Consider the following 25,873-nt stretch of genomic DNA (forward strand, 5'->3'; position numbering starts at 1 on the left):
TGGCTTGTATTCCAAATTTACTTTTGTAGTAGCTAATAAGTATCTTTTTTATTTAGTACCTAATGCATGATTTCTACTGTGATTGGTCCTTGACAACAGTTAGATGAGAGCGAATTGATACTAGAGATGCAGAAATTTAAGGCTGAGAAGCTCAAGTGCCCAGGACCATACACAGCTTGTAAGTGGCAGAGCCAGGATTTAAACTCAAGTTTGACTGATGTCAAAGCCACTCCTTATGGTCTTTTCATATTTTTGCTCTAGAGATGGTGATCATGATTAGCTTGTTTACTTACCAGCCATTTTCTATTCAGATTATAAAGCAGATCTCATTTGGCTGAAGACTTGGAAATTTAAGTGTTTGATATGTAATCTATGATTGAATTTAAATGAGGTATGGTTAGAAAGTTCCAGCCCAGTTAGTAATTTAGCACCTTAAAGCAGTTGACAAGCATGGTTAACCAAAAACCTAAATCATACTAAATGTTTGAAGTGGTGAACAGGAGGGAAGATTTTTATATTGTTAGTAGTCAGCTTTAAAAAAAATGTGTTTGTAAACTGAGAAGTCTAGGTATGTGACATTTATACTCCTGATGTTTAACTGGCTTTGGAAATTCCCACATTGTGACTTCTTGTAAGCTTGGCTAAATAAACTGACAGGGGATTCCAGCCCTTGTTGTATAATTAAAGGTGAGGATACAGAGTAAATCTCCCTACCTCCAAGTATTGTGTAGTTAATTGTAGCTACCAATGAAATTATCAGGTCAATGTGAAAAAAAAACCTTGTTTTTATTTATACGGGGTACAGGGATGGTCTGGTTAGTTGTTCCCAAGTAACTAACTGGGGAGACCATTTAATAGTGTGTTTTTTTTTTCCCTCATAAGAACAATCAAATGAGGAAACTAATAGCACTGTGGGCTGCTTAGGGAATTTTTGTCCCTGAAAGAACTGCTGCAAACCCTGTGTCTCAGAAAGGATGACGCAATGTCTAAATGTCCATCTGTAGGGAGAAGATTGAAGTCCCTATGCTGATCTACTCTGCCTGTGCAACTTTGTGATTTGCGGCCGGTTACTTAATCTCTCTTTACTGTTGTTGACTCAAGTCATGGTATAGCTGGTTTTTCATATTCCAAGGACAGAGTTCAAGAGTTATCTTCTTGGTTGGAAATGGAAAGAAGGTATATCTGGAGTCAAGTCCAAATGGGTAAGCCATCTCACTCTAGCAACTCACCGTACAAAGGGATAAGAAGGGAATAGAGAAGCTGCAGTGTTTCTAAAAGGAAGATCTACTCCCAGTAGTATGATCATAAAAATTTCTAAAAGGTTTTATTTCAACCACTTATTTTCTTATCCCTAGGTTACAAACCAGTTTGGTGAGAAGAGCTCAGTTTTTGGTTTTAGATGAGCTGAGTGCTTGTCGCAGTTCAGCCACTTGCTAGCTGCATAGCCTTATGCAAGTCACTTAATTCTCTGAATCTCTGTTTCTTTATCTGTAAAATGGATGTGGTAACATCTTCCCTACACACTCTAGAAGGTCACTGGAAATCAGTTAATAGATGTGAAAGTGCTTTGTACACTTCAAAGGGCTGTCTAAATGTCTGTATGAGCCTGAAGGATAGTTGTTATGCATTCAGTTATCAGTAGTCTAGGCGGCTGTGCAGAAAGGGAGAGGCGAGGGAGCCATATTTTTGACAACTGACTTGGAGTTCTGTGATCCAAAGCCCAGAAATTCTCACTTAGATTTTTTTCCTAATGCAGCAGTCTTGTGCTGGATTTTGGAGTGTAGTAGAAACGTAAGCTACACTTATTAAAGGGGTTTGGCACTCTGTAATGTGGGATTACTGGCATAGAAGATGAAATGATAAAGGAACATCTCATCATATTCAGATGTGTGAGTCATGCACACTTATGAGTTACTTTGAAAAATGGAATTATAATAGAAATGGGCATGAGTTCAACTTATATTATTTTCTTTGGCTTTAGCAGTTTTCAGGTTAAAAGTCACTGGATACATTTAACTGTCTTAAAGCATAGCATTTATAAAAAGCTTTTAGAACTTAGACTGTACAAAAGCACCTGAATTGGAAACTGTGTCTTTTATTTTCTCTACCAGTAGGATATTAGGGACAGTTTTGCGCTGGACCTGTTCCTGTGTACTGCTTTGATATTAGGTAGTGATTCAGTAAGCAGGAATATATAGACTCCTATAACCCTGTTGGTCTTCAGGGAGCTTCATGCTCATTTATTCTGCCTGCCTGTTTTACAGTGGGGAAAACTGAGGGCCAGAAGGATTCCTTGAATTATCCAAGGCCCAAAGTTAGATTCTGGCAGAGGCAGGGTTAGAACTCGTTCAGTCCACACTATGCCGTCATCAGTGCTGGATGAGAAATTTTCCACTACCAGCATTAATTTAATTTTATTTAATTTTAGTTTAGTCTAGTCTAGTCTAGTCTTAGTTTAGTTTAAGACAGAGTCTTGCTCTGTCGCCCAGGCAGGAGTGCAGTGGCATGATCTCGGCTCATTCCAGTCTCTGCTTCCTAGGCTTAAGCAATTCTGGAGTAGTTCTCAGCCTCCCAAATAGCTGGGACTACAGGCACGTGCCTCCACACCTAGTTAATTTTTATGTTTTATGTAGAGATGGGGTCTCGCCATGTTGCCCAGGCTGGTCTTGAACTCTGGGCTCAAGTGATCCACCTGCCTTGGCCTCCCAAAATGCTCGGATTAGAGACGTGTGCCGCCACACCTGTCCCGTTTATTCCATTTAAATTACTGTTCATTTCATATAAGCCGCTTTTCCCTGTTTCCATCAATTTCAGATTTGGACATAGTTTTCAAGGATTATCCTTAATGCTACACCTCCTCTTTATGCTTAAAAATTTTGTTTGATTCATTTAACCAGAAATGATCACCGTGATTTTTACCTTTCAATAGGGAGCTACTTTTTCATTAATTACTTGGGTCATATTTGTCACTTGATTCTTAGCACTTTTTTCTCTAATGTCATTTATTATTTATTGAGAAACACTTGAGTTCTTACTCTGTGTCAGGCCCTGTGCTTAGCAGGTGCTGGAGGTGGGAAGGCACTGAGTGACGGAAGGACCTCATCCAAGAACCTGACTCTGTCCTGAGAGGATCTAGTGTGTCTGTCAGGCCCCACTTCATTTGACTTAGGACCATTATTGTTTTTATAGTAGCTAATGGAAAGACTCATTAGGAAAAGTCATGCTTTTGTTCATTTCTGTTTTCAGCCTAGCTAAGGAGACATACATTACAAGTAAATAATGGCACAAATTGGCACATGATGAAAGTCCAGGGGATTATTGCCTAGGTAGAATTTTAGAAAGTTGCTGCCATTCAGGATGGTCTTTAAAGAAGCACGGTATTTGATTACTGGAGAGGATAAGGTAATTGATTTTTTTTTTCAAGTTTCAGTTATTTATTAATCAGTGTAATCTCCACAATATATCAACATGATTTCATGTATCTAAAGGATAAATATTTCCTAGTTAAGTGGAAAATCGTGCACATAGCTTCTGGAAGATCTTCATTCTTTTTCTTTTTTTTTTTTTTTTTGAGATGGAGTCTTGCTCTGCCGCCCAGGCTTGGAGGTGCAGTGGCGCTATCTTGGCTCACTGCAAGCTCCGCCTCCCGGGTTCACGCCATTCTCCTGCCTCAGCCTCCCGAGTAGCTGGGACGGCAGGCACCTGCCACCACGCCCGGCTAATTTTTTGTATTTTTTTAGTAGAGACAGGGTTTCACCATGTTAGCCAGGATGGTCTCGATCTCCTGACCTCGCGATCTGCCCGCCTTGGCCTCCCAAAGTGCTGGGATTACAGGCGTGAGCCACCGCGCCCAGCCTGGAAGATCTTCATTCTAAGCATCTTTATAGTGAAACATTTCATTTAGAAGTCTGGACCTTCTTTCTTCATTTACTGCAATCCACATTCACTCAGTAGAACTTGTATCGCTCATTGGAGCCCAGTTTATTCCAGGGCCCTGGGTCATTCTTTCTGGCCCAGCTGACATCTGGATTGAAATGCCAGATGCAAGACATACAGTGCTGCTCTGGTACTGCTAGCTCCATTAAATACAAAGAGGGGGATCAAACTCAGCTCCTTCTTGGCCTGACCAAGGACCTGGTAGAGCATGTTTTCAGCAAGGGCCTCTGATTTAAAAGGAGAGAATTAGCTTAGCTGCCAGGCCCTTGACTAAGCAATATCTCAGAATAACGTAATTGAAAATTAATGAGTATCTACTTAGGGTCTTGAAATATATTTAATTTTCTGTGGAGGGGACTTTTTAAATTGAAAAACGTATCAACATAGAGAAGACTATATAAACAGTATGTGTATAGTTAGAGAAAAATACCTATGTATCCACCATTCAGGTTAAGAAAGAGAACATTACTGGTGTCTTAGAAATCACCTGGTACTCCACTGCACTTCCCTCAGAGGTAACAGTCACCCTCACTTTGGTATCAATCATTTCCTTCCTACCGGTGTATATGTCCCCAAAGCAGGCATAAACCTCGGTATATAAGGAAAGGGCAGTGATGCCAAGATGAAGGCTCCCAGGAGAAGAGCTTCATGGTCTATGGTTGAATTCATTACCCCGTATCTGAACAGAAACTCTGGGTCAAGTCTGGATCGAGAGTTGAGAGGTTTCAGGGACCCTTTTGGGAAAGTCAGTGAAAAAGATCATGAATGAATTGTGGGAAACAGGGCTTTTCATAGTTGGGGGTGCCTGGAAGACTGCAGAGGGCCCAGCTGTTGGGAGCCTGGGAGGAGTGGAGTCAAGAGGAATGGGCTCCTCCACCCTGGCTTATGTCTAGCTCTCAGGAATAGGCCAAATGGAATACTTCTGTGGGGTGAAATAGTCTTCTGCTGATTCAGGCAGCAAGACACTCTCAGGAATAGGCCAAATGGAATTCTTCTGTGGGGTGAAATAGTCTTCTGCTGATTCAGGCAGCAGGACACAGTGCGGGAACAGGAACTTCATCAGTACATGATTAAGAAAAACCAAATTCCATTAGGAATTTGGTTCAGGCTCCCCCAGGCATTCTGCCCTCGATGCAGTCTACAGGGATCTTGCCAGTGACAGCCCTCAACATAAGTATCTCTCAAGTTGCCCTGCTCACATGGGGACTGGTCATCCTCTGAGGCTTGCCACAGCTCTCGTGTTGAGACCGCTCTGTTCTGTGCTCCTGGGAATTCCCTTCATTTCCTCTTTGTTTAATCTTTATTTCCTGTGTTGGAGCCTGTCTCCTGTTATTTTCAGAAGGATACATAGCAGTATGTTTTTTGAGATCTTTGATGTCTAACTGTGTCTTGATTCTTCCTTCATAATTTGTTGATAATTTGGCTGGTTGTAGACTTCTGGGTTGGAAGTTGTTTCCCTTCAGAATTTTGAAGGCGTTGGGTGGCTGTCTCTTTCCTCGGTGCAGCTCTTAAAAAGCCTGAGAACATTCTCAATCCTTGATCTTTTGAATGTAGCCTGTTTTATTCTCTTTTGGAAGCTTATAGACCCTTTTTTCCAATGTTCTGAAGTTTCCCAGGAATGACCCAGACAGGTCTTTTTCTCCATTGTTTTGATGGGCCTTTCCAACCCGTCAACTGGTAGCTTTTGGTTCTGGGAAGTCTTTCTCAAATGGTTTTGCTGATGATTTTCTCCCCTCCACTTTCTCTGTCTTTTCTTTAGGAATTCAGACGTGTGACTGTCTGGATTGCCCCTTTTAATTTTCTTATCTCTTTTCTCCTATTTTCAAACTGTTCTTTTCTAACCTATTTCCTAAACCTTTTTTTGAGAAAGGGTTTCACTCTTGTCACCCAGGCTGGATGGAGTTCAGTGGCGGAATCTCGGCTCACTGCAACCTCTGCCTCCTGGTTCAAGCGATTCTCCCACCTCAGCCTCCTGAGTAGCTGGGACTACAGGTGCACGCCACCATGCCTGGCTAATTTTTGTATTTTTAGCAGAGACAGGGTTTCACCATGTTGGTCAGGGTGATCTCGAACTCCAGACCTCAAGAGATCCCCTTGCCTCAGCCTTCCAAAGTGCTGGGGTTATAGTCATGAGCCACTGCGCCTGGCCTTTCCTAAACATTATCTTCCAGCCTTTCTAGCTTTTGAAAATTAAGGTATTATTTACCTACAGCAAAGCGTATCAGTCCTAAGTGTTTCTTTGGCTTAGTTTTGACAATCATATATGCTTGTGCAGTTACCATCCTAAACAAAATATAGAACATTTCTATCAACCTAGAAAGTTCCGTAGGGCCCTTTCCCAGCTGTGTTTTCATTTCTGTTACCTTTTTAATATTCAAGAGCTCCTTTTTTCTCTGAAATGTTACTTTCAAAAAGAAACATTTTATTCTTGATTCATAAATAAAAGGTATTCTTTTATCTTTCGGAAGACATTAATTTTTAAAGTTTTCTCTCTGCGTAATGTTTTCTCTGAGTTGCTTTTTTCTGTCTCCATGTCTGCATTAGAGGCTTTCCTCAGACATCTGTTTACCTTGGCTGTTTGTTTATGATTAAACTTGGAGGAAGGCTGAGCATGTGCCTGGGGCTGGTGACTTTGGACATCACTAAGAGTGAGCCATTAATTGGGGAACTCCCAACCTCTGTGTCTTTAGGTCAGTCCTGGTGAGATGGTCACATTCCTTAGAAGACAGTATTCAGTCCCTCACCTGGAGGGCGAGGGACTGGCTGCCAGCATTTCTGGAGCTGCTAGGAAGAGGGTGAAGGCTGTAGCATCCTGGCCCCCAGCACTCAGCTTGTGTGCAGATGCCATCTTTCTGCGTGCACGGAGGTTCCTATGCTTTGCCTGGCATCTCTAGTTACAGGACCCTTTGTCTTAACCTTTCCAGAAACTAAACCTGTAGACGTGTGTTTCCTTATAATAAAATAGTCACTAGCCACATGGTAGCCACTTAAATTTAAATTAACATTTAATAAAATTAAGTCAGTTTCTCAGTTACGCTAGCCATCTTTTAAGTGCCTAGTAACCACATGTGACTGGCTGCCGTGCTGGGCACGGCACAGATACAGAACGTTTTGTGGACCGTTTTACTGGACAGTGCTGGTCTAGACTTTTGCTGGGGCGGAGGAGTGACCAAGGGGATTCTTTTTCTCAAATGCCTTTCCCCAGCCCTCTTTCTTCGCTCCAGTTCTGCTGCTTCCTTCCAGTTCCTGTGACTTTGGAGACTTCTGTGGTATATGTTGATTTGGTTATCAACTTTTGCCATTGTCAGCTTGGGATTCAGTATTTGTGGATTATCGATGTCATTTTTTTTTTTTTTTTTGACACATCCAACTACTTTCCAGTTTCCAAAGTTGTAGTTTTCTCCTCTTCTATTCCCCTTACATATTTGTGAATTTGGTTTTAAAAACATGCTGTATTTATCATACTACTTTATATATTTTAAAAATTTCTACTACGTTTTAGTGGAGTTTCAGAAGGGAATGAAATTGGCTATTTGTGTTCAATCTGCCATTTTAGCTGGGAATCCTGCCTCGTTTACCTTCACAATCCTATAAGGTATATATGTGGTTATTCTCATTTTATAGTGAAGAGTGGCAGGTAAAATAATTGACTCAAGATCACATAGCTAGTAAGTGGGATTTGAAGTTGGGTCAGACTTAAAAAATCAGAGAGGTTTTTTTATTGAATAGTGTTGTTCCTTATCTTGTATTGAGGAAAGACCCACCCATCACACATTCCCCACGTTGCAATACTATAGTTATAGTTGTATTTTAAATACCATGTGTTTGGCCGGGCACAGTGGCTCATGCCTGTAATCCCAGCACTTTGGGAGGCAGAGACGGGCGGATTACTTGAGGTCAGGAATTCAAGACCAGCCTGGCCAACATGGTGAAACCCCGTCTCTACTAAAAATACAGAGTTAGCCGGACATGGTGGTACATGCATGTAATCCCAGCTACTCAGGAGACTGAGGCAGGAGAATCACTTGAACCCCAGAGGCAGAGGTTGCAGTGAGCTGAGATCACGCCACTGCAGTCCAGCCTGAGTGACAGATGAGACTCTGTCAAAAAAACAAAGCAAAACCATGTATTTGCCCAGATATTTCCCAGTTTTCCTTACAACCACTTAATAAAAGAGGTCAGCCTTGGATAGTTCTCAGAAAGGTTCTTTTCTCCTCAGCTGTTTATTTCATTGTTTTGGGACTTTACAAACTCTAACGTTGTGTTAGCTTTCTCTTTAGCAATTCTCAAAGTGTTTAGAGTCAGAAGCATTCCATTGTTTAACTTAAAGCTTTTATTTAAAGCATCTATGGTCATTCTCTCATATTAAAATTGTTCCCATATCTGTCTCTTCATTTAAACCTCACTTTTCATAAGACAGCGAGTAGATTGTGTTTGTTTTTGAATCCCTAGTGCCTGGCCCCTTGTCTGAGGTAGGGGATTCATAAGTGTTTGTTTCAACATCATCTTTTATTTGGACCATTGCAAGTGCTTCCAAACTGCTGGTCTCTGCCTTCTGTCAGCTGCTGTCAAAATGACCTGAATTGGTCTTTCTCAAAATCAACATTCACTGGCCTCCTCTAACCTGCACTGTAGAGTCCTGGCTACTCAGCATGGTCTAGAGGGTTGACCACGCCTGCCTCTCCTCACTGCTGTAGCCCCATGTCTGGCCACTCACCCCGCAGCATACCCTCCAGTGCACCAATGTGCACTTCATGAAAGGACCTCTACATGCTCTCAAACTTGTGCCCTTACACATGCTCTTATTTTTGCCAGGGATGTGCTATCTCCAGTCCCACCTGCTTCTCTTATTTAATATCTATTTTTCTGCAAATCCCAGCCCCAGGACATTCTCTGTGAAACTTCATCTGATCCACCCTTACATGGAGTTAGAGGATTATTTTTGCTCCCATATACTTTGTTTCAATTCCTTCCTTCCTTCCTTCCTCCTTCCCTCCCTCATGGAATCTCGCCATATGTATTATTCTGCAGTTTGATTTTTCTCCTTAATACAAAGCTTATCATTTTGTAACTGTTGAATGGTCAGTTCTATTAGTATCTGGTTCATAGGAATTATTACTATTGTATGACCAATTTCTAGCACAGAGGCTGGCACATTGTAGGCACACAAAAATTATTTATTGCATGAAATTGAGCCATGGTGTTGAGTGAGTCCATGGCAGTTCACTTGCGATTTATTGTCTTGGAATTCTGCTGTCAGTAGGGTGATCATATGTTCCACTATATGCCTATTCCTATTTTCCCAGCATAGTTATGAATAGCTCCTGATGTTTTAATACCTCCTAGTTTGTACAGTAAATTGTATATACACCCCAGCCTGGGCAATAAAGCGAGACCCTGTCTCTACAAAAAAATACAAAAATTAGCAAGATGTGATGGGGTGCGTGCCTGTAGTCTCGGCTATTCTGGACGTTGAAGTGGGAGGATTCAGCATTGAGCCCGGGAGGCCGAGATTGCAGTGAGCCAAGATTGTGCCACTGCACTTCAGCTTGGGTGACAGAGTGAGACCTGTCTCAAAAAAATTTATATATAATTTTTATATGTACATGGCCACCCTACCAATCAAACACATCTAGGTGGAAGCTCATTTTACCATATCCAGTGGAACAGCTAGAGAATAAGAAATATTTGGGCTGTGTTGCATTTGAAACATTGAATCCAGTTTCTTTCCAACCAGCCAAGCAGCAAAGCCCCAAATCACACACTGGAAAAGTTACCTTTGATGCATCTTCGAAGCCTAAATGTTTCATTTTTCAGAAGGACTACTGATTCCTTTTAGAAGTACTTTTACAAGGAGTGGTTTACCTTTCAGAAATGGACCTTTCTTTGTTGCTCTGCTACTTCCCAGCAGTATGACCTTGGCAAAGTTCTCCTGGAATGTAAAATGGGGATGAGAATAGTCCTGCTTTACAGGGTTAATGTGGCAATTGAGATTATTCATGCAGAGTGATTAGCATTGTTAGTGGCATAGTAAGTGCTTAGCAAATATCAGCTTTTATTATTGGTGTTATGATCATGACCATTACTATCTTTTGACATAGACTAGTTCAGAAGACATTGGTTATGGTCTTGGAAGGAGTGACTAGGATCTGCCCCACAGCTTTCTGATTGCAATGTATATGGCCTTAACTGCCTTTCAATGCAGGATGCTACTGCATTGTAGAGGATGGATAAAGAAAATCAGTAAGAAGAAATCGTGTGAGTTGCAGAGGAGAGAGCAGAATGACATAACTGTGGTTGCAAGTGAGTCAGGGGTTAGCTGTGTCTGCTTTGGAAGTCTTGGGTAGGTCAGATTTGGATTGGTATTAGAACAGATGGGCCTCAGAATCACCTGAGAGTTCAAAAAATTGTCTACTCTGGGTTCCAGCCTCGGAGACCCTGATTGGTATAGGGTAAAGATTGGAATTCGTATATTTTTTAAAAGCTCCCAGGTAATTCTGATATACAGCTGGGTTTGAGAATTACTCGATGGAGTGACCATTTATTACCTAATAATTCTGTAAAACATTTCCTAATCATTTGCTATTTAATATAAGACGGATGATGACATAGGGATCGGAAAACAGAGAAAGATTATTGGTAGTGTATAAAATGGAGAGCCTGAATTGGTGGAATTTAGTTTTATGAGAGTTTTGAATTTAAGCCCGTCACGAATCTATGTTGTTATTATCTAGGATCCTTGCCTATATTTAGATCATTTGAAATGAAATAACAGAAAATTGTGAAATCAGGAACAAAGTCCTGTTAGAAATGTAAACTACTCAAAATATGAACCTAGCTATGATTGGATTTAAAACTGAAAGGTAGATATTTTCTCCTGACGTTTGAAAATGTTTTCAACTTTTATTGCTGTTACTGGAAAAGAGAAGGAACTTAGCTAGGTGCATGTCATCGATACTTGACTGGGTCCAGGTTATTACTTAGATGATTTAATGGAAGGGCACTGGGTTAAGAGTCAGTAGACCTGCGTGGAGTCTCAACTCAGATACTTCTCTTTGCAAAACCTGAGTTCATTACTTCACTCATCTTTTTGGCATGTATTTTCTTATCTGTAAAATGGAGACAATGTTATCAGCCTCTATCCTGCATGATATTGTTGGGGGTGTAATGAGGACATGTATGTGTTAGGAATGTAAAGCTGTGATGAACACAGAGAGTGACCCTATGTCTCTGCTTGCCTGGGGCAGCCCCAGTTTACACCTGATGTTGGGTTTAATTATTGATAGCACACTCTTTAACTCTGAGGTATCCCAGTTTGGTTGATAAATTATATGGTCACTCTGTACTCATAACACCCATCCATTTTTACTATTAATCTTTCGAAGTAGAAAGGTTTTCTGGCCCATTCCTGTGGCTCCAGATCTCTCACCAAATAATCAAGCATTTCTTAGATGCTTTCTGGCAGTTTTCTTCGATTTTATGTAAAGTTCACCTCTCCAACTACATTGGTCAGTAGATAATAATTGTTTTTGTTTCTTCACTCTTGAATAATTTTCTTGTTTATTGTGGTATTAGCATTTTAAACACTTTAAAAAATTGCCCATTTTGGTTGGTGCATCTTAAGAAAGTAAATTCCAAGGGCAGGCAATTAATAAGAAAGTAAATTCCAAGGACAGAGGAACCCCAGCGGGAGATGGCTTTGTGGAAGAACACTAAAAATGAAGAGTACAGTTTGTTGGTTGATGTTCTGACTTGGTTTTTTGGAATCTAAATGACCTATGTTGATTTTTTTTTTTTTTTAATTTGAGACAGAGTCTTGCTTTGTCATCCAGGCTGGAGTGCAGTGGCGCAATCCCGAGTCACTGCAACCTCTGCCTCCCAGGTTCAAACTGTTCTCCTGCCTCAGCCTCCTACTGTAATCTCAGAGCTGGGATTACAGGCGCTTGCCACCATGCCTGGCTAGTTTTTGTATTTTTAGTAGAGATGGAGTTTTGCCCTGTTGGCCAGGCTGGTCACGAACGCCTGACCTCAAGTGATCAGCCCGCCTCAGCCTCCCAAAGTGCTGGGATTCCAGGCGTAAGCCACCGTGCCCGGCCATATGTTGATATTTCTAAGTACCGTGTAAGCCTCCAAAGTGATTGGGAAGACCACAAAAGCTCTAGATGAAATTTCAAATGCTCTCTCTTCCCCCAGAGAAATTTAAGAACTACCATCAGAAAAACTTTTCGTTCCTCAAATAACATTTTCTTTTACCTTTTTTGACAATGAGTAGCACATTTGATCATGTTTCTCCCCTACCTTTTTTTTCCGACCCCTAGGAAACTCAAAGCCAAATTTATGGCCCATCCTTCATGTCTATGTGGAAAGCAGTAGCTACAAATAACTTTCCACTAGCCTAGCCTTGACTTTTTGTCCCATGTTAATCTCCTTAGTCTTGGATTTTAAAAATATGTATTACTGTTTTATTCAATGTGTTCTTATAAACTGCCTTGGAATCTTGTGGGTTAAGTTAAAGATTAAATAAATAACGAATATAAAGATGGTATCATAGTTTCAACATTATTTTCATGAAATTGTTTGAAATTTAGAAGGCACAAGCTTTTGTGGTACGGAGACCTTTACTGCCTGAGAATCAATAAAGAATATACTTTGATCTACCATTCCACCGAGCAGGTCACCTCCCACCAGAACGGGGCTAAAGAGAACAAATTAGCACCAATATGTTGCCTATTAAAGCTCTTGGACAAATGATTGATAACACTTAGTGTATGCAGGTGGGAATAAGAGCAGGTTCATGTTTTATTTTTTTTGAGACCCTGTCGTATTTTTTTGTGTGATGGTCTCACTGTTGCCCAGGCTGGAGTGCAGTGGTGCTATCACAGCTCATTGCAGCCTTGACCTTCCACGCTCAGGTGATCCTCCCACTTCAGCCTCCCAAGAAGCTGGGACTACAGGCATGTGCCACCGCACCTGGTTATTTTGTTTTTTGTAGAGACAGGGTTTCACTGTGTTGCCCAGGCTGGTCTTGAACTCCTGACCTCAAGCGATCCTCTTGCCTCATCCTTCCAAAGTGCTGGGATTACAAGTGGGAGCCACTGTGCCTGGCCTAGAAGATCTGTTTTCTTTTCTCTGAATAGTTCTTATGACACTGGCTCTCCGTCCGTCTGTCTCTGTTTGTCATTTTTCCCAGCTACCCTTTTTTCCTTGTTTTGTCCTCTTCTCCCCTCCATCCTAAAACTTTTGATCACAAGCTAGTTTCCTTTCTGTGTCATCCTCTCCCCTCTACTAAACGCTACTTCACCCCCACCTGCTTTCAGCTGTGCTTGCCTCTGAGACCCTCTTTCACCATGGCTCAGGTGGGGTGCATGTGCCAGCTTCTCTGTCAGCAGCTCTTGTGAGCAGCAACCACTGCTAACAAGCTTCCCGAAAACTAGGAAAAGAGATACACCATTAAATACCAAGCAGTAATTTGGAAACAAAAGAAAACATCACATTTGATTGGAATGCCTTATGTTGCATCCAGATAGTTTGGTAGGAAGGAGAAATTAAAATGTTGCGGATAGCTAGCATAATGCTAGATAGCAGTAGCAGTAGAATCTCAGTTCTTTTGTCTTTTTAAAATTAGCTCGTTCATTCATTCATTCATTCACTCACTCAGCAATCACTTATCTGTGTCTGTTATATTGCCAGTAGTGTTTTCATGGGTTTGGACTTTTTTGAGACGGAGTCTTGCTGTGTCTCCTGGGCTGGAGTGCAGTGGTCGGATCTCAGCTCACTGCAAGCTCCGCCTCCCGGGTTTTACGCCATTCTCCTGCCTCAGCCTCCGGAGTAGCTGGGACTACAGGCGCCCGCCACCTTGCCTGGCTAGGGACTTTTATGATTATAGAGCTTTGTGAGACCTAGGACCTGGCCTGGGAATTTAATGCTTGCTTTCTGGGCTGGAGAAAGACTGCCTCTGATTATACAGTTTCTCGTATGCATAGAGGTTATATTCATAAATACAGTGTACACTGAATATTTATTTTAACAGGGGGAGTGTGTGTGTGTGTGTGTGTGTGTGTGTATATGTTTGCCATGGACATACACACAATATATTCTAAAGATTGTGGGTGTGTACTTCCATTTTAGCAAGCTTGAAATACAGCAATTTGAACATTGATTAAAATTATTCAAATACTATTTTACTAGTAAAAGGAATAAAAACCTGAAGACTAGGCAAGATAGGAGCCTTAACCACTTGCTTCTGCTCTGGGGTTTTTGGGACCTTCTCCCAGAAGCACTAATTAAAGTAAAACATAATTAATGTATATTTTCATCAATCTGCGTAGTAAAACTTCTGCTAATTGGAACAAATGAGACGGACGACTTGCCTGAACATGTTGAAAGCTGCACAGTAGAATATGTAAAAAGGAATGGCACACTTGGAAATGGTAGCTCAGTAGAGAACCCCATATCATGTTGAGATGAATAAGGATAGAGCTGAATAGATGCATCATTTTGAGAGGGTCACCGCCCTGAGAGTAAGGACTGGAAAAACTAGCCTTATGTATGGCTTAATAGAGGTTTAATGTTTAAGAATTTGATAAGAATTACTTGTGATTAGTGCATTAAAGTTTTAACCTGAGCAGTACTGACTTGACTTCTCTTTGTGTTACCAATACTACTCAGAGATAAATGGGTATTCCTAAAGTGTCTGAAATGTTCTGTCTGTTAAGGAGGTCAGTAGTCTACTTTGTCACTTTTTTTTCTTTACCAGTTTCATTTTTGCACAGATGGTACAATGCTATATACACTTTTGAGCATGTCTCAAGTTCCATATTGGAAAAACATAATTTAAAAGGATTTAGGCTAGTGAGAATAACAGAGTAAGAGTCGTAATTGTATTTACATCAATGAATACAGTTTTGGTGTGAGCTGAGTCTACTTTGCTTTTTAGTAGTCCTTATTACTTCGTAGTAAGGGAACATGTGCGTTTCATAACTTCTGTGCCTTTCAGGGGCTGTGTTTTATAACTTCTGTGCCTTTCAGGGGGCTCCACCTATAAAATTAGGGAGATCCTGGCATGTCAGGGCTGAAGGTGCATTCATAACACATCTTGTTTTTTTTAAGTTCAGGGGAACATGTGCAGGTTTGTTATATAGGTAAACTTGTGTCATGCATGTTTGTTGTACAAATTATTTCATCATCACCCGGGTATTAAGCCTAACACCCATTAGTTATTTTTCCTGATCCTTCTCTCACCCTTCACCCTCCACTAGGCCCCAGTGTGTGATATTCCCCGCTGTGTGTCCAAACACATCTTATTTGTATGCTCTTATTGAACCTGGGGCTCAGGGAGGTGAAGGGATTTATTATGGCAGAGCCTTTAATGGGTCCAGCACTTTTTCTAAATTCTACTTTGCTGTAGGTCTGAGAAAAGTCCAGAAATTTATTGTGGTAGAACAATGTTATTCTTTCTTGCAGAATCATAACCTTCTCGAACCCAGCCTTTTCATTTTCTAATAGCCATTTCCTCCTTTAAGGATGCCAGGAGGAATATATAAGTATATTTAGATAGAGTGTATGCGTACATCTCCACATCTTAGAAACACCCCCACTCCCAACCCCATGTACTGTTATTTTCATTTCAGAACTAGAATTAGGCTGTGGAAGCATCTGAACTATTTCCCTCCCTATCATCTTTTCTCTTTTTACAAAATACAATTTTACCAAAACAAACCCAATTATCTGGGTGTTACTGGAAAGTTTACTGTACTTTGGATCCATAAATATTCCTTTTTTTTTTTTTTTTTTTGTGCTTCTCCTCACTGTTTAGAGGAGAAGTCTGTTGGACAAGGAGTTTTGAGTATGTGCATTTACTGGGTAGACAGTGATAAAAGGAAAAAGAGAAACAAGCACAGGCATGAAATGCAGTAGTATACCCCATTCTGTTTTTCCTTTAAAGCTTTAAGAGGTAGCATGGAATAGCAGAAACAGTCCTTTCCTAGATTTCTGGAGATCTGGGTTCAGGACCTGGCTTTTGCCATTTACTTACTCAGTGAGTCATGTCACCTCCCTATGTCAATATTTATGTATTCACTCACCACTTACTGAGCTTTGTCTATCATACACTGCAGATACAACAGAGAATAAAACTGTCACAGCCCTGCTTTCTTGGTGCTTATGTTAAGACAATGATAGTGACTGAGAATGAGGTAGTAGCAGTGGAGGCGGCGAGAAATCGTGGGATATGGTACATATTTTGAAGCTAAAGCTGATAGAATTGGTGATGGTTTAGATGTGGAATGTGAGAGAAAGACGTGTCAAGACTGACTGCTGGGGGGTTTTGCGCCTGCAACATGGTCAATACTGGCATTTACTGAGAGAGTGAATGCTGGGGAGGAGGGCGAAGGTGTGTGTTGATGGTGTGGGAATTCCAGGTTGCTTTTTATATAGATGATGCCTGTTAACTTCCAGGTAGAGATGCTGAAGAAGTAGTTGGAATTTATTTATTTACTTGAGATGGAGTTTTGCTTTTGTTGCCCAGGCTGGAGAGCAGTAGTGCAGTCTTAGCTCACTGCAGTCCCCGCCTCCCAGGTTCAAATGATTCTCCTGCCTCAGCCTCCCAAGTAGCTGGGATTACAGGCATGCATCACCACGCCCGGCTAATTTTGTATTTTTAGTAAAGGTGGGGTTTCATCATGTTGGTCAGGCTGGTCTTGAACTCCTGACCTCAAGTGATCCACTCGCTTTGGCCTCCCAAGATAGTTGGATATTTGAGATCGGAGTTCTGAGATGGAAATTTGGACATTGTTAGCATATATGTGGCATTTGAATCATGCAACAGAGTGAGATCACTTCAGTAGATAGAGAAAAAGTGACTGTTGAAGCCTGAGTGCTTGGGCCACCGACATTTGGAGACTGAGAAGTGGGGGAGCTCCCTCTGGCCTCTGAGAATGAGAATGCTAGAACCTGACCTCTTTTCCTCATTTAGGTTGTTTGTAGGGATCATGTGAGATATGTACACATAAACACACATCAAAAACGAGTTAGTGCTTAATTACATGACTAAATATAGGAGTAAGGGAGGTTACATGGAGAAATCACTTTTTCACTTGATTTTTCTTCTGAAGGTCTGTTTTATGGGATTGGATGAGGTATGTGCAAATTTGTTATATGGCAGAGGTTCCCAGTGTGTAGGTGTGTAAGTCTGGGATTCAAGGGAGTGAAGACAGGGAAGGTATTTGGGAAATTTTACAGGGGACCTACCATACAATGTCTGTTTTCAGTACAATTATTTCTGTCTTTATTAGTCCAAAAATATATATAGCAGTGGGATCCATGAGCTATTACCTTTAACAGGATTCTCATACTAAAAAAATTTAACACTGATATTTGACATTTGTAGAACTATGTACATTTATAAAAACATATATACATACTAAATGTGAATTGGATACAGTTGACATTATCTGTTTTTGTGAACAGATATCTGCTTGGGTTCCCAGGTTTTAGTAAGCTGTTTGAACTTGTCTCATCTCACTCTGCTCTGCCCCTTCTCTGTCACCATCCTCCCACTGGAGATGAGGCAGGGTTTCCTGAACCATGGGCTCTGTTCTGGGAAGACCCTGTGGCCAGCTCCCAGAGAAGACTTGCAGAAAGATATGAGATGAGAACAGGAAGATCAAGTGGGATAAAGGGGAAAAAACCAAGAAGACCAAGTCAAATAAAGGCAGGGGGTCATTTGGGAGGGAGCTGAGGAAAGGAGCCTCCACTGTTTCCTAGGTGACCATATTTTCTCCCCCTCTTTGGATTATTTTATTTGTGCCTACCTGTTTTATCAGAATTGCAAGGATTTTTCCCAGGTGTTTGGGTTGTTGAGTAATAGGTAAATATAACTTTTTCTGGGCATTACCTTCTAGAATACCTGCTTGAAGGTAAAATTGCAAAAATGACTCTTTCTCTCCTACTTTCATGAACACTGTTTTGGTCTGATCTTATTATATTGAAATCTTGGATTTTATCTCATGCTTGTGTTTATCCACTTTTACGGTTGTGTGTGTGTGTGTGTGTGTGTGCGCGCGTGTGTGTAATGTGGATACATGTGAATGAATGCCTTTTTCTAGAGAATCCGGTATATTAAGTCATCTACCCAGTAAGAAAGGTCTTCTGAGATTGATGCTCTCAGACAAATCTATAGAATTTAAGAAATGAAAGAGAGCATAGGGAACATCGGATGCAGACTTTTCCAAATGTATATTCCTTTAAAAAAGAAGTGCCTTGGTCTGATGATTTTTTAAGAGTTGGAGACTCACTACGTTTATTAACATCCGAAAGGATTAAGAGCTCCTGCTGTTAAAATTATTTAACTCTGTTCAACCAGTGTTTCTCCAATTTTTTCGCTATGGACCCTCATTTTCCTTGTCTCTCTTTTTAGAAGGATATGTACGTAGAACAGTTACTATCATTGCACGGAAATACAAGGTTCCAGAAAACATAATTTGGGAATGCTAATTTAATTCTTACCTTTAAATTGAGCTTGATACTTATTTCTGTTGCTTTGTGTTCCCGTATGTAGTATGAGCAGGTTGAATGAATTAATCAATTACTAATGTCACTCCTGACTGTGACATTGTCTGGTTCTGATTTGTTAAATCAATATTTAAAAATTATATCTGTTTCTGTATTAACGAATCTTGTCTTTTTTGTTTTTACTAGAACCATAGTGCCTAATACAGTGCCTGACACATAGTAGTGTCTCAGTAAATGTTACTGAACAAATATATACCTGTTAGATTCAGAGCACTGAACTAGCTATGTCTTGAGGCTGCAGAGAAGAATGATCTTGTTTTTGCTCTCAAGGAACTTGTAGTCAAGTCATTAACTTTCCTAAGAGCATGGAATGTGCCCTGGAGAGGTCCCAAATTAGAGCTTGATTGTGATAATCTGTAGGACGGAGATATATTGGACATTATTTCTGACCCTGCATCAGATGTGTGAATTACAGCACAGCTGGGCTATGTTAACGTAACTTTCATGACAAGAAGTGTCTTTCAGTAATAGTCACTGCAGCAGCTACATAGTTGTTTTATCCCTGGCAAAGACTTTATGATGCTATGAGCACTAAGAGATAAGAGCTAGTATTATTCCCATTTTTACAGATACAAGAGCTAAGGCTCAGAGATTTAGGGACATGCCTAAGTTGACATACCTCCTGACTGAAAAGCCAGAATTAGGACCCGGGTGTGTGATTCTAAACCTTGTGCACTTATCCACTAGGCTTCCTGTCCTCTCACCAATCCTAGTATCTTTCATTATCTCATTTGTATTAGAAGCTCACCTTGAACAGGCTCAGAGAATTACACATATCCAGGCTTCATTGTGTCCCTGCTCTGCTCCCTCTGTCCCCATGCCACAAGGGCTGCTTTCTTTACAGCTGATGTGCTAACTAGGGTGAGTTTTGGAGCAGGTAATAAAAAGTTTACAGATTTTGGGCCAGGTGCAGTGGCTCACGCCTGTAATCCCAGCACTTTGGGAGACCGAGGCGGGTGGATCACCTGAGGTCAGGAGTTCAAGACCAGCATGGCCAACACGGTGAAACCCCGTCTCTACTAAAAATACAAAAATTAACTGGGCGTGGTGGCACACACCTGTAATCCCAGCTACTCGGGAGGCTGAGGCAGGAGAGTCGCTTGAACCTGGGAGACGGAGGTTGCAGTGAGCTGAGATCGCACCATTGCACTCCAGCCTGGGTGACAAGAGTGAGACTTTGTCTCAAAAAAAAAAAAAAAAAAAGTTTATAGATTTTCTGCAAAGTTGGATATATTCATGTCCATTCTTACATTACTCTTTCTTACGATAATGGAACAGTTATCTTTTAACCACCAGTCCGGGGGCAAGTCCCTTTGTTTTTGTCAGGACTAACTCGGCTGGATGTGATTGAAAATCCACAGTGATAGTGACTTAAGAACAGAAGTTCTTTATCTTGCTATTATATAAAAGTTAGAGGAATACTCATTAGGATGGTATTATTTAAAAAATAAACAACAGCAAACCTGGAAAATAAGTGATGAAGATGTGGAGAAATTGGAACCATTATGCATTGCTGGTGGGAATGTAAAATGGTGTAATTGCTGTGGAGAACAGTCTGACAATTCCCCCAAAATCAAACATAGAATTAACATATGGTCCCCAATTACACTCATAGTTGTACACCCAAAAGATTGGAACACAGGAACTCAGCAGATACTTGTACATCACTGGTTCCTAACAGCAATAGTCATTAGGAACTGTTGTTCCATTCACAATAGCCAGAAGGTAGAAATAATCTGAGTGTGTACCAACCAATGAATAAACAAAGTGTGATGTATACATACAATGGTATATTCATCTATAAAAAGGAATGAAGTTCTGACATATGCTGCAACACAAATGAACCTTGAAGACACTATGCTAAGTGAAATAAGTCAAGCACTAAAGGAAATATTGTATGATTCCATTTAGATGAGGTGTCTAGGGTAGTCAAATTTATAGGAACAGAAAGTACGGTATGGGTAACCATGGGCTCTAGGGGAGGGAGGAATGAAGAGTTATTATTTAATGATACCAACTTCCTGTTTGGGATAATGAAGTAGTTCTAGAAATGGATTGATACTGGTTATATGAATGAATAATGAATAATAACATTGTGAATGTACTTAATGCCACTGAATTGTACACTTAAAAATGGTTAAAATAGTAAATTTCATGTGATGTATTTTTGGGCACATGCACAAAACATTGGAGGAATGTGGCCCACGCTGATGTGGTGACTGTTCACAGAGTTCAGCTCTTTCAGCTCACATGTTGCCATCTTTTGGGTATGTTCTTTGTCCTCACCAGCCATGTTGGCAGCATCCGTATTCCAGGCTGCAGACAGGAGAAGGAATTAAGAAAATGGGGTAAAGGCCTTACAGTAGACTCCAGGACAGAAGCTGCTACACAATACTTTTGCTTATATCTTGTTGGCCAAACTTACTCATGTGGTCGTATCTTGCTGCAAAGGAAGCTGGCAATTGTAGTCACTATTGTGAGCATTCTTGTGCACAGCTAAAAATTACTGTTGAAGGAGGGGAAGGACAATGGCATGCAATCAGCTGTCTCTGCTACCCCTGCGTATTGGGGTCTGGTGCCCATTCACTCCCCTCTTCTCACTTTTGGTTAGTAGCTTATCCTTTTCCCTGGCCTTACCTTCATCCTTTAATCCCTTCTTCCCATTATTTAATTGTTCTCAGGTCTCTTCCATCTTAACATGCCATCACACACACACACACACACACTCTCTCTCTCTCTCTCTCTGTCTCTCTCTCTCTGTCTCTCACAAATCCATGAGTAAAGGCACCGCATGCCCAGTGCTCATGTTATATCCTCAGATCCTTGTGCAGGGCATAGTACCTAGGAGTTTTTCAACAACTCTTTGTTGAGAGAGCAAGTGGATGAGTGAGGGGTTGAAACATTTCCCTCTAGCTTTTATCCTCGGGTTGACAGAGAGATGCTGCTGCTGTCTGTCTTACAACTATGGCAAAAATGACAGGACTGATGATTTTACTCCCTTTAGTGCTGAGGAGGCTGTTTGGGACCATGAAGTAGTTCTAGAAATGGTTCGTGCTGAGAAGAGCACTAAAGGGAGTAAAATACACATTGGTTCTGGTGTTGCTTACTAGCTACAATGACATTTGGGAAATTCCGTAATCTGTGAGCCTCAATTTCCTCATTTAAGGAAGTAAAGGCTCCATTGAACTCACAATGATTAAATTAGAAAACTGTGGTAAAAAATATACCCCTGATAATATTATTTTGGCTTCCTATGGTGATTTTTAAGATTAAGGAGTATTATCATCCCTATTTTATTTCTCTAAAATGATATTTTAAAAAATGTAAATGCACTATACAATAGAGTATTATTTGGTCACAAAAAGGAATGAAGCATTGGTGCATGCTACAGCATGGATCCCCTGAGGACATTCTGTAGGTGAAAGAAGCCAGACACACTCATTATATGATTCAATTTCTATGAAATGTCTAGACTAGGCTATTAGACCAGTGGTTGCTAGGGGATGTGATAGGGGAGAATGGAGAGTGACGTGGGGTTTCTTTTTGAGGTGATGAAATGTTCTGGAAGTAGATAGTGGTGATGATTGCACACTTCTATGATTACACTAAAACCCACTGAATTATGCACTTAAAAAATAAGTTAAAAAATTTAAATGCCATTATAGGGCAATATAATTATAAGTAAGGTAATTCTTTTAAAACTGTGTCTAAGTTTTGGTTCACAATTTGTCAGTGATTCTTCTGTAACAGAAACCAACATCTGGTTGGTTTTTTAAGTTTTTTTCATCTGCTGACTGACCTGACTTGACATACCATATTAGACTTTATTTATCATTCCAGGCCTACGCACCTCTCAGCACACTGGGGAATCTCAGGGCATGGTGTTCCATTAGGAAGAAGAGTAAGCATGTGGGCTCCTTTGTGGGTACCACGGTGGAAGGGAATACAAAGTAAGAAGTTAAATAATTCCTCGCAATTCAGTTTGGCATATAAACTACACATTTAATATTATAAAACAGTTTTATAAATGCACCTGGTCTATGGTGTCTGCATGAATTAGGTGAGTACTTCTGGAAGGAGGTGGGGATAGTCAAGAGAAGGCATGCTGAAAAAAGAAATGTTTAAGCATTTGCTCCTTACACAGGCATTTATTGAATATCTGTCATGCCGTAGGCATTGTTATTTGGTGCTGTATGTACCCAGATAACAGCTGCAGTCCCTGCCCTCAGGGAGCTCAAAGACAACGAAGACAGATGATTCTACAGACAGTTAGGGAGCAGGGTGTAAGTGCTACTCCAAAGGTAAGCACAGGACTCTCTGAATGCCTCACTTGGGAAATGGGAGAAGTCAGGGAAACCATGATGGAGGAGACGGTTCCTGAGCTAGGAACTGAAGGATGAGTGGGGACAGCAAAGGCTTGGAGAACAAAGTCGTGCTAGATTACAGGAACTGCAGGTAACTCAGTACGTTTGGAGTTCAGGGTGCAAATGGGGATGAGCCATGAGAGGTTGATTACAAGTAGCCTTGTAAGCCATGTAAGAAATAAAAGAGTTTTAGAGCATGAGATTTTCAGATTTGCAGTCTAGAAATAAGACTGGCTGCATTTGTAGAGACTTGGAATAGAAGCGGATGAGAATGAAGGCAGAAACTTTCAGGAGATTGTGACGATAATTTGGGAGATAAGTGGATAGAGACAACAGAGTTAGAATGATTAGGGCTTGCTCCCCAAGTGGATATGGTAGCAGTTCATAGGACTCCAAGATATCTGTCCACTTCACTGTCTCACTTCATCTCAGTCTGACCCCAGCCTGCCTTCTAAATCTTGTCTTCTTCTCTTCATGAAATGCTTGTCGTAAGTCTTGTGCTTACTGTCCCCAGAACTGGCTTGGTGATTAATGTCTGTTACCTTTAATTACAGCTTTCTCTTCTCCTAGAATGGAGCTCATCTGTTCCGTTTACCTTCTTAGATCTCTGACTTACGAATCCTATGGAATAATTCCATGATACAATGATCTTTTTGTCCTCTGAAGTCATAGCATGTAATATCTCTCAGTCATTGACAAATAATTACATTTTGCCTTGTCACATCTCTTAATTGCTTTGAATTGCTAGTCAATCTTGAGCCACTGCAGCAGGTAGAGAGGTGAATTGGCTCTCCTGAATTCCTACTCCCAGCCCTAATTTCCTATATAACCCAGGGGGAATGACTTTCTTCCCCTCGTTAGTGTAGTAACACAAATTTGTTGCAGAACACTTAGAAAATCTTTAAAAATGTGCAAAATGAAGTGACCCCTAATATCACAAGCACCTTGGAATACTCACAGGTAATTATTCTTGTAATGTCGTCCCCATCCATTTTATCACCGTTTCTTTAGGATTACATGTGTGTGTCTATGCATCATAGCTAGGATCATCCTATACATGCTGTTTTTCAATTTGATTTTTTCATTACCATATTGTAAGGTTCTTGTGTCAAAACGTAGGAGAATCTTCAAGTCCAAATTGAACGTGGAGCTAAATTGTCCTCAGGGAAGGTTGTACAGATGAGTATCCCATATCTGAAATGCTTGAGACCAGACATTTTTCAGATTTCAGATTTTTTGGATTTTATAGTATTAGCATTATGCTTACCTATTGAGCATCCCAAATATGAAAATTCAAAATCCTCCAATGAGCATTTCCTTCCGTAAATGTTGGTGGTCAAAAAGTCATATTTTGGAGCATTTCAGACTTCAGATTTTTTTATTTGGGTTGCTCAGCCTTACCAAAAACTGAAGAGTGACTGTTTCTGGGAGGAGGGAGGGGAACTTTGGCTTTTCAGTGGTATCTTTCTGTAATGTTGAATGTACACATTTATGATGAGCCTAAATGATTTTTATAGTTGTCACCTATAGTTTATAGGTGACAGTAATTTATACTTCTACCTAATCCAGGCTTATATTTACTTTTTTTTTTTTTTTTTGAGACGGAGTCTCGCTCTGTCGCCCAGGCTGGAGTGCAGTGGCTGGATCTCAGCTCACTGCAAGCTCCGCCTCCTGGGTTTACGCCATTCTCCTGCCTCAGCCTTCCCAGTAGCTGGGACTACAGGCGCCCGCCACCTCGCCCGGCTAGTTTTGTGTATTCTTTAGTAGAGACGGGGTTTCACCGTGTTAGCCAGGATGGTCTCGATCTCCTGACCTTGTGATCCGCCCGTCTCGGCCTCCCAAAGTGCTGGGATTACAGGCTTGAGCCACCGCGCCCGGCCTATATTTACATTTAAAAAGAAGTATAACATCAACTTTACTGACTAGAGAAACAATTTTAATTTACTGAAATTTCACCTTTTCAGCATGATTGTAAGTCCTTTTCCCTTTAGTTGTTTCCATTTCCTTTACTGTCTAATGACTTGAATTTGAGTCCTAGGTAATAAATACATGTGATCTTTCACAAGTCACTTAGTGTTTCTAAGCTTTAGTTTGCTTATGAGTAAAATAAGAGGAATGATACTTCAAATTATTGTGAGGATTGAGATCAAGTATTGAAAGTGCTTTGTAAATTGTAAAAAGTATATGATTATGTTTATTGATTTTTTATTGATTTTTATATTAGTCAATGGTCATGAGCAGTTAGGCCAACTTTGCTTTTTTAAAAATTCATTTGGAGAAAGACTAAAAAGGCAGAGGTGCCTTCATTAATATTTATTTTGGTGCAATGTGGGATCCATGAGATTTGGGTTTGTGCCACATTTCTGCTGCTAATTATTAGCTGTATATACAGCTGAAATGCACTGAACAAGCACAGTTTTGGCCAGGCCCGTAAATGTTCGGGAAACACCTGGCTGGACATACATCAGAGAGCTTGGTGAGCTGATAAAGCATTCATGCAAGCTCCTGGAGACTGTTTAACTGGATGGCAGTAGAAGGAAACTATTTATGCAAATTTTACTAATTGAAGTTCTCCCACACCCTTGAGACCACATTTCACAGGCTTGTGAGATGAAAATTGGTCGAAATCAGGTTCTAATCATCTGTCTTCTGCAGTCATGCCTGAGAAGGTCTGATACGGTCTTCTGAATCAGTCAAGGGAAGGTAGAATTTCTTCCAACATGACTTTGGTGTAATTGCTGTATTCAGCTCCCTGAAAACATAGGTGCCTTAAGTTTATCAGTTATCCAGAACACTGAATTCTGGATAATAGAGGAACAGGGCTGTGTAAACAACTCTACTGAGTAATAGATGGCTGCCTGGCCTCCAGTTTCTGACTCTGTATTCCCTTTTATCCAAGGACAAGATGTTACAAAAATAATCCAGAGTGACTCCCAAGGGCAGCCCCATGAACTCGCTGGTCCCTCCGACTGTGCTAGCAGAGGAGGATGAATCACCAGCAG

At 40.7% G+C, this 25,873-nt stretch overlaps 1 protein-coding gene and 1 pseudogene across 3 annotated transcripts in view; one reads left to right on the top strand and one right to left on the bottom strand.

Moving 5' to 3' along the window:
• JAK1 (Janus kinase 1) overlaps positions 1-25,873 on the top strand; it is a 132,954-nt gene that overhangs the window by 42,304 nt on the left and 64,777 nt on the right. The window lies entirely within an intron of this gene.
• LOC111541403 lies at positions 3,901-4,146 on the bottom strand (annotated as a pseudogene).

This window comes from Piliocolobus tephrosceles, chromosome 1, assembly GCF_002776525.5.
Source record: "Piliocolobus tephrosceles isolate RC106 chromosome 1, ASM277652v3, whole genome shotgun sequence".
Classification (NCBI taxonomy): Eukaryota; Metazoa; Chordata; class Mammalia; order Primates; family Cercopithecidae; genus Piliocolobus; species Piliocolobus tephrosceles.